A 14,534-nucleotide genomic window follows, 5' to 3' on the forward strand; every position below is an offset into this window, starting at 1 on the left:
TGACAGGAAAGACTTTCCAATGGTAACAAAGTTCCAAGAAAGTTTCAGCCAGACAGACTTAAGTCAAAGTCACCCACAGGAGGAATCCTACCTTATAGAGAAAGGGGCCACATTAGTTCCCCAGTGTACTTGGTCATTCTTTGGGAGCGGCCCACCAGAAGTATGGTCTCAGGCAAATATGATGGGTGATCTAGAGGGGCCTTTCCTGAGGCTGTCAGTCAATAACCTGCCCCTAACAGGAGGTCTGATCCATGTGTTTTCATGGCCACCATAATGAGTATATTGTTGCAACATTTTATTCTACCTCAAATAAACAGGCTGACTAAGTCACTGACTTTAATTTATTTGAAACATAGATGATATCAAAGAGTAATTAATTTCTTTCATAAACTTTTATTAAGCACTTACTATGTATCAGGTACAATGCCAGCTGCTATAGATAGAAAAGTGATTAAAACACAGTAACAGCCTCAATGAACTTACAAATAGTTTTACCCAAGAGAAAACAATATGTCATGAATGTGCATTACATACTAAACCAAATAAGACCTACTTTATCGTATTATGGAAATCTTTTTAAATGTTTATGATATGTTCACCCAGTAAAGCATTTAAGAAAATAAACTGTATCGTTTATTTTCTCAAATATGTTGTCATTTTCAAAGGCAGGCAGTAAAGCAAACAGTACTATACGTAAATTACCACCTTCAGTTTTAAACTTAGAGTATTTCAGTAAAATAATGTAATATTTCTGCAAATAACAAAAAAGAGAAAATTTCTTTTTTATAACTACTGAGCTATTTTCTGTTAACTAGATCTGCTTATAACAAACATATGATCTCAGTTTTTCCTTTTTTCTTAATTTCAACTGTATTTTTCAAAAGCTAGGAATTCTATGATTTCAACTGATAGACACCTCACATAAGAATGAGGATCATGGGGGCACCTGGGTGGCTCAGTGGGTTGAAGCCTCTGCCTTCGGCTCTGGGCATGATCCCAGAGTCCTGGGATCTAGCCCCACATCGGGCTCTCTGCTCAGCAGGGAGCCTGCTTCCTCCTCTCTCTGCCTGCCTCTCTGCCTACTTGTGATCTCTGTCTGTCAAATAAATAAATAAAATCTTTAAAAAAAAAAAAAGAATGAGGATCATGAAAATCCATTCATAAAGGTGAAATTAATGGATTATTATGCATTAGTTAATGGACTGTTATTATTAATGGAAATTAATTGATAATGATCCCAAGATTTCATGCATTCACTGAAAAAATATTTATTGAACATCTATTCTTTGCCAGTTTCTCTAGGTACCAGGATTACAGCAGTGAACAAAACACATAAAATTCCTGCCTTCTGTGAAGTTTTACACTCTTGTTGAGGAGGAGGATGGAGAGGAAAAATAAATAAGATAAATAAGATATAACATGATAGTAGTGTATTCTAAGAAGAAAAAAAAAGCAGGAAAGGTTGATAGAAATTTAGAGGGTTGATAAGGTGTGTAACTGATTGTGCATAAGTGGACCAAGAATAAAAACTGTATTGAATGAAAATAGTAATTCACTAATCAAATTTTTTATTCATTTTTTTTTTTTCAACAAGCACTTATCTGCAGTTGCCAGGTGACGGGAACAGAGATGCAGGAGACATGATCACTGTCCTCATACTGCCTACTAAGTAGTGGGAAATCATAACACTATTGTATTCCCAAAATGCTAATACAGGGGCATCAAGTAAACATCAATATATCTGTCACATTTCTAAACAGAGATAAAAACACTGATAGAGTTCACTACATAAAGAAAAATGTAAGCCTCTTAATATTATATAAACCAGTAACTGGCAATGTGATGATGACAACAGTACAATTTTTTGAGTCCTCCCCAAATGCTCCTAAATAATAAATCAGGAGTGTTAAGCAAGACGAGAAGACAGAAGCTTCAGACACAGGGTAGAGGAACCTAAAGGAAGTGAATCCTGGAAAGCGGTATACAGGCAAAATGATGAGAGTACGTCTGGTATCGCTACTTTGGAAGGCAAAGCCTATGTAGCTGAGGGCTGAAGCCTGCAACTGAGAACAGCAAACATTTCTAAGATAGACTTACCTATAAAAGACACAAAGGCAACTATACAGAGGCCATGTTCCGAGTATTTCCCATAACAACAGAAGGGATATTCTCAATCCAAAGAGCTCTCCACAGGAACATCTTCCCAATAGCTCAAGAAAATGCACAACACTGAAATATGGGAAGGGGTGGGAAAAGAAATAGCATCTAAACCATATAAAATTGTTGACAAAAAATGATGACAATTAACCTAATGACCTTTCAATAGTCACAGAGTATATGTTGGGAAAATCTGTCAATAAAGGAAGTAAAAGTAAGCTGAAAGATACCAAGAAAATTATGAACACAATGCAGCTTTGGAAATAGCACAAATCTTAGTAGGAAAGCTCAGAATACATACAACTATATATCAAGAGGATAAGAAACCGAATCTCAAGGAAAAAAATAGGAAAAACAAAAATAAAAACTGAACTAGAATGTAAGAGTGAATATACAAAAGTCAATGTCTGGGCTCTGCCACAGGACCGGTTGTAGGCTGGGTCCTCAGGTTACCCGCCATCATTATTTGGGCTCCCTGATGAGGTCAGGCTGTAAGGTATGCTGTGAGAGGCTGAAGGGTGGCCTCCTTGGCTATTCAGGTTCTCTGGCTAGGCTTCCTGGTTGAGCAGGACTGGCATCTACCCCAAATAGCCTTCTTAAAAATTCTTTTACTCTCTTTTTAAAATTTCTGCTTTAATTTTTATAAAAAAAAAAAAAAAGGTCAATTTTTTCTAGATTTTTCCATTTGTTGCCACACAGTTTTCCCATTATTTTAATAAATTGTTTTGATCGCTTCAATATTAATAAATAAAATCTCTCCAATTTCTCATTTTAAATAAACGCATATATTAAACTAGATCACACGTGCCAATGTTGAATCTGTTTTTTTCGTGTTTTGGGGTTTTTGCGGGGGGCGTTGTTGTTTTGTTGTTTCTGTTGTTTATTTTATTTATTTGAGAGAGAGAGACAGAGCACAAGCAGGGGGAGTGGCAGAGGTAGAGGCAGAAGCAGGCTCTCTGCTGAGAAGAGAGCCCGCTGTGGGGCTCAATCCCAGGACCCCAAAATCATGACCTGAGCAGAAGGCAGACGTCCAACTGACTGAACTACCCAGGTACACTTTATTGGTCTTTTTGAAGAACCTAGTTCCATTTTATGGTTTGGGACAAATTCATTATTTCCTGCCTTTATTTTTATTAATTCCTTCATTTTATTTTCTTCAGCTTTATTAAGCTATTATTTTCCTAGCATCTTAATTCATACATTAATTTTTTAAAAGTTTTTTTTGTTATTTTCAAATGTGTATATTGTGAATTTAATTTATATGATATGTTCAAAGTTTTATCTTTTTTCTTAATGGATTTAGAGCCTTTTAACAGCAAAATTGCCTGCCAATGACATCTGTGCTTTGATATTTACACACAATCTGTGAGTTGCCTATTATTAGAAAATTTCAAAGTACTTAAATTTATTTTTATGATTTATATGTCTGGTCTCCTCTAATCTAGTTTTATGCCTTCTATTTATTATATTTCCCTTATATTGTACTTTATTTAATTTTGCCCTTGTGATTTAAAAGTAAATGTCCTGGTTTTGTTTCATAAGTGTTAAATTTGCATTTTTTAAATATCAAAACCTGGTTTCTCTAATTATGAATATCAACCATTCAAGAGCATATCCTGATCTCTTCTATGTGGAATGAGAAAACTGCCCAATATTATATTCCACTTAGACTCCTCCATATTTTCATTTTTTTAAATAATCTGTATTTAAACCTTGCTTATTGGGGTGCCTGGGTGGCTCAGTGGATTAAGCCTCTGCCTTCAGCTCCGGTCACGGTCTCAGGGTCCTGGGATTGAGCCCCGCATTGGACTTTCCGCTCGGCGGGGAGCCTGCTTCCCCCTCTATCTCTGCCTGCCTCTCTGCCCACTTGTGATTTCTCTCTCCATCAAATAAATAAGATTCAAAAAAAAAAACTTGCTTATCATTTTAAAGCTATTCATTATTACAATTTTGTTAAAATAATTTTGTATTTTTTCATTACATTTTTTCTTAGTGCCACATACAAGTCCATTGTTAAAATGCTGCTCATTTCTCCATACCTCACTGAAGCAACTTGAATACTACTTTTAAAAGTTTTTGAGAGTTGTTCTGGTTATTTGTTTCCAGAATAGAATGAATACTAGCATTTTAGTGTATCCTTATCTTTTTCCCCATGTAAATGGAAACCAGAACAACCCTTTCCCTTAAAGTCCCTGATAAAATACCTTCAACCTGGTGAGCCAAGAATGGTTGCAAGAGTGGGAATCACCGGGATGTTGGGTGGTTAAACAAACACCCCAACCTGGAACTCCACACTAGTGTCCCCCCCCCACCCCGGCTGCAAACAGCCCTAAGCAGTCTCCATGTCAAACGTCACTTCTTCTGTGTGCTGTATTGCAAAGGTGCTGGGAAGGCCTACGGCAAGGCTGTTCTATTGTTTTCTCTTCTTCAAAGTTATGGAAAGGTTTAAAATCCATTTTTATTCTTTGTTGTATTTCATGTTTTTCTATATCCTAGATATGTGTAGATTTCTTTTTTCATTCTTAAATACCCAGACTTTTATCAGAATGTGTTTATAGTCAGTTCCTTTTAGTTACATTTGACAACTTCTGAGCCATTTGAGTTTACAGAGCCAAGTTTATTCTTTAGTTTCGAATGTTTTCTCTCATGGTCTTTTTGTGCATATTCCTAGTAGGTCATTTGTTCTCGTTCTTCTTCAGAAAGAGAGCAAGTTTTTACATTTTGTTGTTCGAACTTTTCTATTTGTCATCTTTGCACTAATTTGTTTTCACCTCTTTTTCCTTTCCTCTGCATTCTAGGCAACTTCTTAAATTAATCTTTTATGTGATCCTTGATCTTCTGTTTTTTACTTTGTCTACAACAGGTAAAAATTTTATTTCCACTTGTTAAAAACCTTTTTAGTTATTGTACCTAACTTTTATGTTATTTTATGTGTCTTAGTCCACATACTTTTTCATCTCTATTATCTCATCTCTTTCTTATACTGTCATGTATATAATAGTCTATAAAATTTAATTGGGTTTAGAAAATTTTTAAGAAGATTTTATTTATTTATTTGACAGAGATAGAGTGAGAGAGGGAACACAAGCAGAGGGAGGGGCAGAGGGAAAAGCAGGCTCCCCACTGAGCAGAAAGCCCAAAGCTAGGCTCCATCCCAGGATCCCTGGGATCATGATCTGAGCCAAAGGCAGATGCTTAACAACTGAGCCACCCAGGTACCCTGTAGGTTCAGAAATTTTTAGTGATTAAAGCTACAATGAAATATGCATATGTTTATTACATATGTATTATTTATCCTTTCTTTTGGTTACCAAATCTTTCTACAGGTTCCACATTTTTGTTTTTCCTTTACCTTTGCCAGAATGGAAAGAATTCTAGGCAGGCACCTATTTTCTCCCCAGAAACAGAGAACTATATGATTTGGACACCTCTCATTCTCTGACAGAATACCACTGATATCCTCTCATTTCATCTGAAGTTGGAAAGTTAATTGATTGGCTGTTGCTGGTTTTTGTTTTTGTTTGTTTGTTTGTTTTTCAGTTGACTAGAAGCCTGAGAAATACAAAGAATTGTGGCCAGTAGAAAAATTGCCTTTCAGTGTTTCTATAAATAGAAAAAATAAAAATACCTCATGTTACAGGCCAGTTCCAGCATCCTAGTGCTGTTACCAACTGTTCCAAGAAAGAGTTTCTGCATTTGGAAAAAAAGGAAAAAAAAAAAAATCTGTCCAAATCTGCTGTCACCCTCTGCTTCTATCCTCTACCCAAACTCTGGCCTCTGGTATGTCTACCCCCAGATTTCACCTGCTCCCCTTTGAGAGGGAGCTGCACCAGAGAAGAGACTGAAGCTTTGGGTAAATATTTTTTTTCCCTTCCAAAGTTACAGCCCTAGAATATACTTAAATTTATTTGGAGCACAAAGTCTCTTTCTTTTTCTAATATAGATAACCGCCCCTCAGACTCATAGGAACAACTTTAGAATAAAGACCACACCTCATCGTCTCTCCCCATCATGCCCTGACATTGCTCAACAAAGAGCTGTTGCTCAGTGTTTGCTTGCTTCCTCTCTGCCCGATGACTGGATGGAGGCGAGGAACCCCAATTACCACAGGCAGTCTCGTGTTGGGGACCTCCTTTTCAAATGAAGACTCTCTCTACTAATCATGGAGACTCCTAAAACTTGGAGCATGGGGGATTATATTTCAATATACCAGAAAAACATGGCATCCCTCTCTCAGTACAAATTCCAACTGTGTTCTATCTGACAAAAAAATATCTATTGCATTTCACTCTGTTTCTTTCAAAATGATAAAAAGATAAGTGATCAGTGGGGAATCTGTAGATAAAGTTTTAATATGATGTTGGAAAGAAAGTATGGGTACCACGTCAGACTTGTGTGACCCGTTCAGGGTATAGAAAGGCCTTTCATAATGGGTGATTCTGCCCACAAGACCTAGTTCAGTGCTGGTCAGTAGAATTTTGTGCAATGATGCACATGTTCTGATTCAATATATTTGACACAGTAGCCATTAGCCCCTGGTGACCAATGGACACTTGAAATATGTCAGAATGACTGGGGAATTGTATCCTAATTTTTAATTTTAGTTAATTTTATTATAAATAGCCACATATATTATACAGTCCATGCCTAGTCAGATCATTGACTTATTTTTAGCCAAATTTCTCCCCCAAATCCAATCTCCAGTTATATCCCCAGCGGCACTAGAGTCTATTTCAAGATTTTTAAAGGAAATATTGCCTTTCTTACAGTTTGACCTTAAGAGCTCTCTCTCAATTTTAAAGGACCTAATACACCCTGTGTATTAGGTGGAGAAGGTTAAAGGACTCATTGACCTCTTCTCTCCAGGAATTCTGAGTTTTATCTCTGAATGAGACCACAACTTAACATCAAATATGAGTTAGCCGGGGGACTAGGAGCCCTATAAGCTTGACAACGACTTTAAGAAGCTATATCTTCAAACTTTCATTTTTTCCCCCTCCGAAGTCCCTTCCAGTCATGGAAGAGTTTTGAAGAGTCGACCACAAAGATAGTGGTTCTCATTCTCCCTTCCCAAGAACTAGCAAGATCTGTTCCCAAACACCTAAACCCCATGCTATTTCTTAAAAGTGTGGAAAGTTTTAACTATAGCAGATATTCAACTTCTAATCTCACCGTGTCTGTAAAATAGTGGATTTTCACTGTGTCTCATCATATTCCACTTCTGAGTTTAAAAACAGAACAAAACTTTTTGCCTAATGACGTATTTTATGCACAGCATGTGGTTAAAATTAAAATAATACTGTTCATTCCGCATAAAAACTATTTTTCATCTTGAGAAAAACATTGATTACTCCCAGAGAACATTGCTGCATAGTAGTTATTACTTCACCATTTCACAGATGAAGAGTGGGAGGAGGAAATAAATATAGACTAAAAGGAGAGTATCTGTGTGGAGCCCTAGCAAAAATCAAAGTTGGACTTTTAAGGTGTGTGATTTTTCATCTCAACCTCAGACCTGTCTCTCTCCATTTAAGGTTATGACCATAAATCAACCTCGATTAACTGTGAGCATATTTTACATAGTAGATCCAAACTCCTATCAACAAATAGCCTTTCTCCTACAAGGAAGGAAAGAAGGAAGGAAGGAAACACGGAAGGAAGGAAGGAAAAGGGGGAGGGGAGGAAGGATGAAGAAAGAAAATTATAAAACCTTTTTTAGCCACAATATGTTCTTAATTTCATAAGCTGTTTTGTTGCCTGGTTCCATGGGAAGGATTCAGAAGTGGATATCTGTGGAACAAGGTAATTGCTACTTCCTTGCTGACCTTGGTTTAGTAACCTGGGAAATATCATGAAACCACAAAGCCCTTATGTACCATCACATAATTTACTAATCATCCACACACAAAAATAGCTGTTTCTGCTCCCAAATTTCTATCACCGATAGAGACTGCCTCATCACTGAAAAGTAACTGTATACATGATGATGTGTGGATGGGTGAGGGGCTCATATTTATTTAGGGAATCTTTTGTTTCATAAGGAAGCCAAGAAGTTTTCTTAAAAGAAAATCTTTGAAAATTTTTACTTCAGAGGAGAATCTCAGTTATAAAAATCCTGTCCATGTGGTTATACCTATCCCAAACATATTTCTTTCCTTTCTAAATATACTTATCTCAGAAATTCCTTCTCTCCTTCATGATACCTAAAATCCTGCCAAATAGAGTTGCATTTCAGTCAACAATAATGTTCTTTTAAGATCCAAATAGTTTTGCGAATATTATAACATCTGTCCTCTCACCAATACCTCAACGAGCTATGTGAGAGAAATTAGATTTTAAATGTATGGGGCTGCAGAATAACAATTACGTGCAGTAGAGCAGATGTATATAACATGCCAAATGTAGGCTAGTGGTCCCCAGACTTTAATGGATGTAATATCACATTCTAGAATTTGAGAGAAATGCAGTTTTGGGCTCCACCCCAGAGATTCTGAATCAGTAGGTTTGAGACAGGTACAAACATTTGCATTCAGGCAAGTTTCTTTAGGCGATTTCATGTATGTTGCCCAATTCCAGGAAATCTGTCCCCTGGTGGCATGGTGTGCACTCTACATGGGGCCCTGGGCGGCATCACTCCGTTTGATATGGGCTTAGGTGATTTGAATACATGGAACATTGAGGATCATGAGGAAAGGGCAAAAATGGAAAGATAGCTGAATATTCGACAATGGCTCAGTGCTAAAGGCATACTTTACCATTTCAAAATGTCATCAGTTTGGCTTTGTACCCGGGAGAGCAGCAACCCCCTGTTTTCTTCCTCTTCCTCCTCCTCCTCTTGCTCGTCTCCTACAAGACTTCCTATTCTCACAGTCTGAAACCTGTTTTCTGTAGTCCAGTATCACACAGACAAAATAATTTTTTTAAAGATTTTATTTATTTATCTGACAGACAGAGATCACAAGCAGGCAGACAGGCAGGCAGAGAGAAAGAGGAAGGGAGGCAGGCTCCTCACTGAGCAGAGAGCCCGATGCGGGGCTCGATCCCAGGACCCTGTGATCATGACCTGAGCCAGCCAGGTGCCCCCAATATAATTTTTTTGCATTGACTTGGAAATCCACCTATCATCTTTAACCTTACTTCCATAAGAAAACTTGTAAGGTACAAAACACCAACACATTCCCACCCTAAGATAGAACCTTTAAATGTATACTAAAAAGAAATCAGACTAGATTCCAAGAGAAAAATAATGCAACTCTACATTGTCAAGAACCAGTATCTAAATTGATTAAATTGCCTCTAAAAAAAAAAAAAATCAGGAGGAGCCTATTAGGGATTTATTGCCACATTCTAGGACTTCCCAAATCTTTATAATTGTTCCTCAGAATGTTTCAATTAAAGTGTTCTAAATTTTTTAAATGTGATATAAACTCATCATCAGATAAGTACAAAAGAATATTCAAAAGTCAATTATGAATGGATTTTGGATTATTCTTCTGCTTCTTTCCATTAGGACAGCCAAACTGTAATTAATGCCTTATTCCCTTGTTACATAAAGTGTGAGGCTAAGACTTCAGCATCAGCATCACCTAGAGCTTGTTAGGAAAGAATTTCAGGCCCCACCACACACCAACTGAATCCAAATCTCCATTTCAACAAGATTTCTGGTGACTTCTATGCATATCAATATTTGAGAAACACCATTATATTTCACATCCAAACTTACCTCTGAGGGAATGTAGAGTCTGTATGCTACGGATATTTTCCTATGTTGGTGATATTAAGTATCTTGACACTGGGTCTGAAATATTCATAGAGATTGTGACTTTAGAATGGATTTTCAGAAATAAATCCATTTTTATGAATGCAGGTCTCTACAAGAAAAATTTTCTTACATCTCAATTCCTACTGAGGATTCTATAAAAGAAGGCGAAAGTCCTCAATTTGGTGGTTGACCCATGAGTAGGTAATGACAGAGCCCCTTTTAAAAGAAAGTTGGATCAAAGGTCATAGTAGCTCAGATTTCTTAATACATATTCAAAAACACATGACATTCTAAAATAAATGCTTGCTCCATCCCTATCCAGTAGTAAACCTAATTAGAGTGTCTGATAATTAGCCACTTTGAATGAAAACGCAGAAGAGAAAACTGTTACACCGAACATCCATGAACTTCTCAGATTATGAAATCCAGAAGCAAATTTTAATTGTTGGCTTCAAAGTTCCCCATCTCAAACACCCCAAACCCTCAATAAAAGACATCAACAAAACTATAAAAACATATACAATAAAATGGGTGTGAGGGGTGAAAAAACAATGGATAAGACGGTTCACTCATAACTAATTTTTCTTTTAATTTCTCTTTTTCATTTAAACTATTTATTTTGGAAAACCTGGGTGGTTCAGTCATTAAGCATCTGCCTTCGGCTCAGGTCATGATCCCAGAGTCCTGGGATGGAGCCCCGCATCACGTTCCCTGATCAGTGAAGAGCCTGCTTCTCCCTCTCCTTCTACTGTTCCCCCTGCTTGTGTTCTCTTACTCGCTCTGTCAAATAAATCAAAATCTTTTTTAAATAAATAAATAAACAAACAAACAAACTATTTATTTTGCTTGATCACTGGCTTCCCAGAAGGTAGGATCCAGATTCTCAAAACTGGGATTTGATTTCTTATTACTTAATCCTATCAACAACTGTGAAAAATAAAGCAACTAGTTTATCACGGGTCAAGAACCGAGTTTCTGTTTGGGGGGAATATTTCCTTCATTTTATTCCTTAACTGTAACTGTAGCCCGTAACCAAGCCAATCAGCATGAAAATATTCAGAATTTTTTAAAAGCAACATGCAAAAGTGTAGATAGATGAACACAAAGCCATCAACCTAATCAAACAATTTAAAGCACTTTTCTTTAGTGAATTCATTATGTATGTGATGAAAAAGCTTATTTTTCTTCACCATAACAAAACACAAAAAGACAATTCTGATGACCCAATTTTTGCTCATTTAAATTATTTTATCTTTAATTTACTTTCATTTACTGATTCCCTAACACTAACTTTAAATTATTCCAATTTACGGCAATCTGATTTCTCCTATCACTTTTACATTGATAATTTCATCCATTTTAACAGTCTCTTTTCTAACATTTGATATTTCCTAATCAACTACAATATTAAAGTAACCAGCTTCTCACAGACAGGACTTGCCCCTGCCATTAGTATGGAAATGTCATACATTCAGCAGAAAAAGGTCACTTCTAGCATTATTTTTTGAAAGTTACACACCCTAACTTAGATGAAGAGCATAAAGGAAGATAGGTATTTATGATTTGGCTTTTATAACTCAAAATCTTCATTTATGGTTTTTAATTACATATATTTAATTTGGCTAATATCTAGTCATGCATGTTATGTCTAAATGTAGCTAGACCCGACATTTGAGCAGAAACAAAAATAGCTTGATTTTAGAGAACAATGCTTTTTTTGGGAGTTGAAATCTCAGCTACCACTGTAAATATACAACCAGATATACACAGCTATGTGCAGTGGGTATGGAGGCTAGCCAGTAGCTTAATGCTATCAAAGTATTCCTGTGATAATGAAACTCAAGCCTCAAAGGACAGTAAGAGTATTATTCCATATAATGTATTATGCATCAATAGTTTCAGGCAGGCAAATCCTACCAGTCACTCAGGCCACCACAACAGTTAGTGAAAAGAATATTAACTGATTCATGAAATGAAAAAATAGAAAAAAAAGAGGGAAACCAAAAAATATAAATCCTGGTTCTCCCCCGCCCCTTGGCCATCTTTCTCTCTCTACCCTGAGTTCCATGAATCTACTCTGTAGACTCTATGCTCCTACCCTGCACTCTCCAAAGCTGCATCTGACCCTTCCTCTGTCTCCACTTATTCTCGTACTCTAGTTTTTCTTTATTTCCCATCAAAGCTCAAAGCCAAGTATATACTTGCCATTCAGCCCCAGATATGATCTGTTAAATTAAAGGTTCTAATTCAAGCCAATCCATTATTATGACTACATTCTAATTCCAACCCTGATTAATATGTGTATCTCACAGCCCATGCATTAATTCCACCTGAACAATATTTTTTTTCCCTGCATAGAAAAAATACTCTGTCACAAGCAACAAATTTTAAAGAAGATTTGCTGAAGTCCCTTTGCCCTATAATAGTTTATCTAGTTGTCATTTCAAGAAAGATAAATTGGGTCCATTATCAGGAAACAGGTGCTATGGCCAATTTTTAACACCAAAACTGCACCTTGATTTTCAAAATCCCTTTCTATTGATTGCTCTCATATCAGATTATGTGGAGCAGACATATTTTAGACAATTTAAGATCATTTCTCATCACTACGTAAGAAATCAAGCAGTTTTTATTGATGTTTACTAGGGGACATGTGCTTCATTTCTTGTATGTCTTATGAAAAATTAACATACCCTTAATATCAAGCAGATTACACAAATTTGCATGGGTATTTGAAAAAATAATATCAAGGGGGTTGAGGTAGCACAGACCGAAGTATTGTTTACAACTTCATTACTCTCCAAAGCAGCAAGCTTACCAGATTTGTGAAACTTTCCCTGTTGAATTTAAATATACGACATGCTCAACTGTTTTAATTTATGAATTTTTAAAGATGGGGAAGGACTTGCTCCTGAGTACCAGGAATTTGTCAACTTAATAAAAAAATTCCAGTAGTTTTGTGAAGACACATTAGTAATTTCCTCCTGGTTTTGCTAGCCTCTTTCTTCCCAGCCATGTGTTCTGAAACTCTCTTACTATCTGCTTCTTGTCTCTTTGACTTATAGCCTCTGCGCCCACGGAGTTTCCTCATCAGGCAAACATCACACAGATACAGGCATATGTCTGCTCATCTTTTTAATTGCTCTATTTACCTAAAGTCAAGAACCCTATGTATTTAAAAAAAACTATTGCAGGAGTATCTGCCAAAAATTAAATGTGCAACAGAAACCCTATGGAAATTTTGGAAAATAAATTTTGTGAGTGGTAGGGGGGCATTTTGCTTGTTTTTATTTTTATTTTTATTTTTATTTACTTGAGGGAGAGCAAGAGAGCACAAACAGGGCAAATGGCAGAAGGACAGGGAGAAGCAGGCTCCCCACTGAGCAAGGAGCCCAATGTGGAGTTCTATTCCAGGACCCCGGGATCGTGACCTGAGCTGAAGGCAGATGCCCAATTGAATGAGTGACCCAGGCGCCCCTGTATTTTATTTTTTTAAGAAGGCTTAACATTTCAGATACAGCAACCCAATGAAACAATACCACATGATGTATGTCCCTAGATAAGTATGTAAATATATATACATGTATGTATAAAATCATTCCATATGTATACATTTTTAAATGTGAAGAGAAAGAATCGAGAAGAAAGGCTTCTTGCTCCTTCAGCTTTCCAGTTAGGACCTACCTCAGCTTGCCTTCGCAGCTCCTGTCCACTCCCTGCCGGCCCCTTGGTATAACCCGAGAAACTAAATGCTGCGACCCGATAATATGCATCAAGCAGTCCCTCTCTCACAAGTAATGTCACAGGGATCAAGGGAGAAAGCCATTAAAAATATAATTAATTAGCCCCCTTTTGCACTGGCAATGGCATTTATAGAGTCTTTTTATGATAAATAAAAAGCATTCAATGCATACCTATATTTTAAAAGCTAGTATAATTCAATACATGATCATTCAAACTTTAACAAGCTTTTGCAAGCTAGACCTGAAATTATACACTGAACCTAAATTATGTTTGAAATGGGTTCCTGTATTTAGTTTAGAACAAATGATTTCCAGATGAGAGTCAAATCTCAAAAATAGAGCCTAGAATTCAGAACTGTTCTGTTGGATTAGGGAATTTTTAGGCTAAGGCAAAATGAAGGCTCAAAATCGGCTAGAAGCATGTATTTTTGGTCTCTGTTCCTAGGAGAATGTTCATGATGGAGGCTATGGAATTTCTGTCAATTTCTAAAATAACCAAATATTCTATTTTTGGAAACCTAAATAAATAAGAATAAGCACAGCTTCTTTCACATAACAGCATAAAGTTGAAAATCAAAGTTTGGAGCTAAATCTGTTAGCAGGAACAGTTCAGAGCAGATCTAGGCAAACGGGCAGCATTGCCTCTCTGCTCCCTTTCCTTCCATGTTTTGGATTTTGTTCCCTATATTAGCAAATATATAGTCTCTTACCTTGGGAAAGGGAACTATGAAAAGAGTGCATGTGCTTCATTCTTCCACAGAATGATTTTCTTTTTCCAAACTGAAAAATGTTGGAGAATCATAAAATAATTTCAGATTCACATTTTTGATGACATTAAATATCCTTATTTCAGCACAAACAAAGTCTGCAGC

This window comes from Mustela erminea, chromosome 13, assembly GCF_009829155.1.
Source record: "Mustela erminea isolate mMusErm1 chromosome 13, mMusErm1.Pri, whole genome shotgun sequence".
Taxonomy (NCBI): Eukaryota; Metazoa; Chordata; class Mammalia; order Carnivora; family Mustelidae; genus Mustela; species Mustela erminea.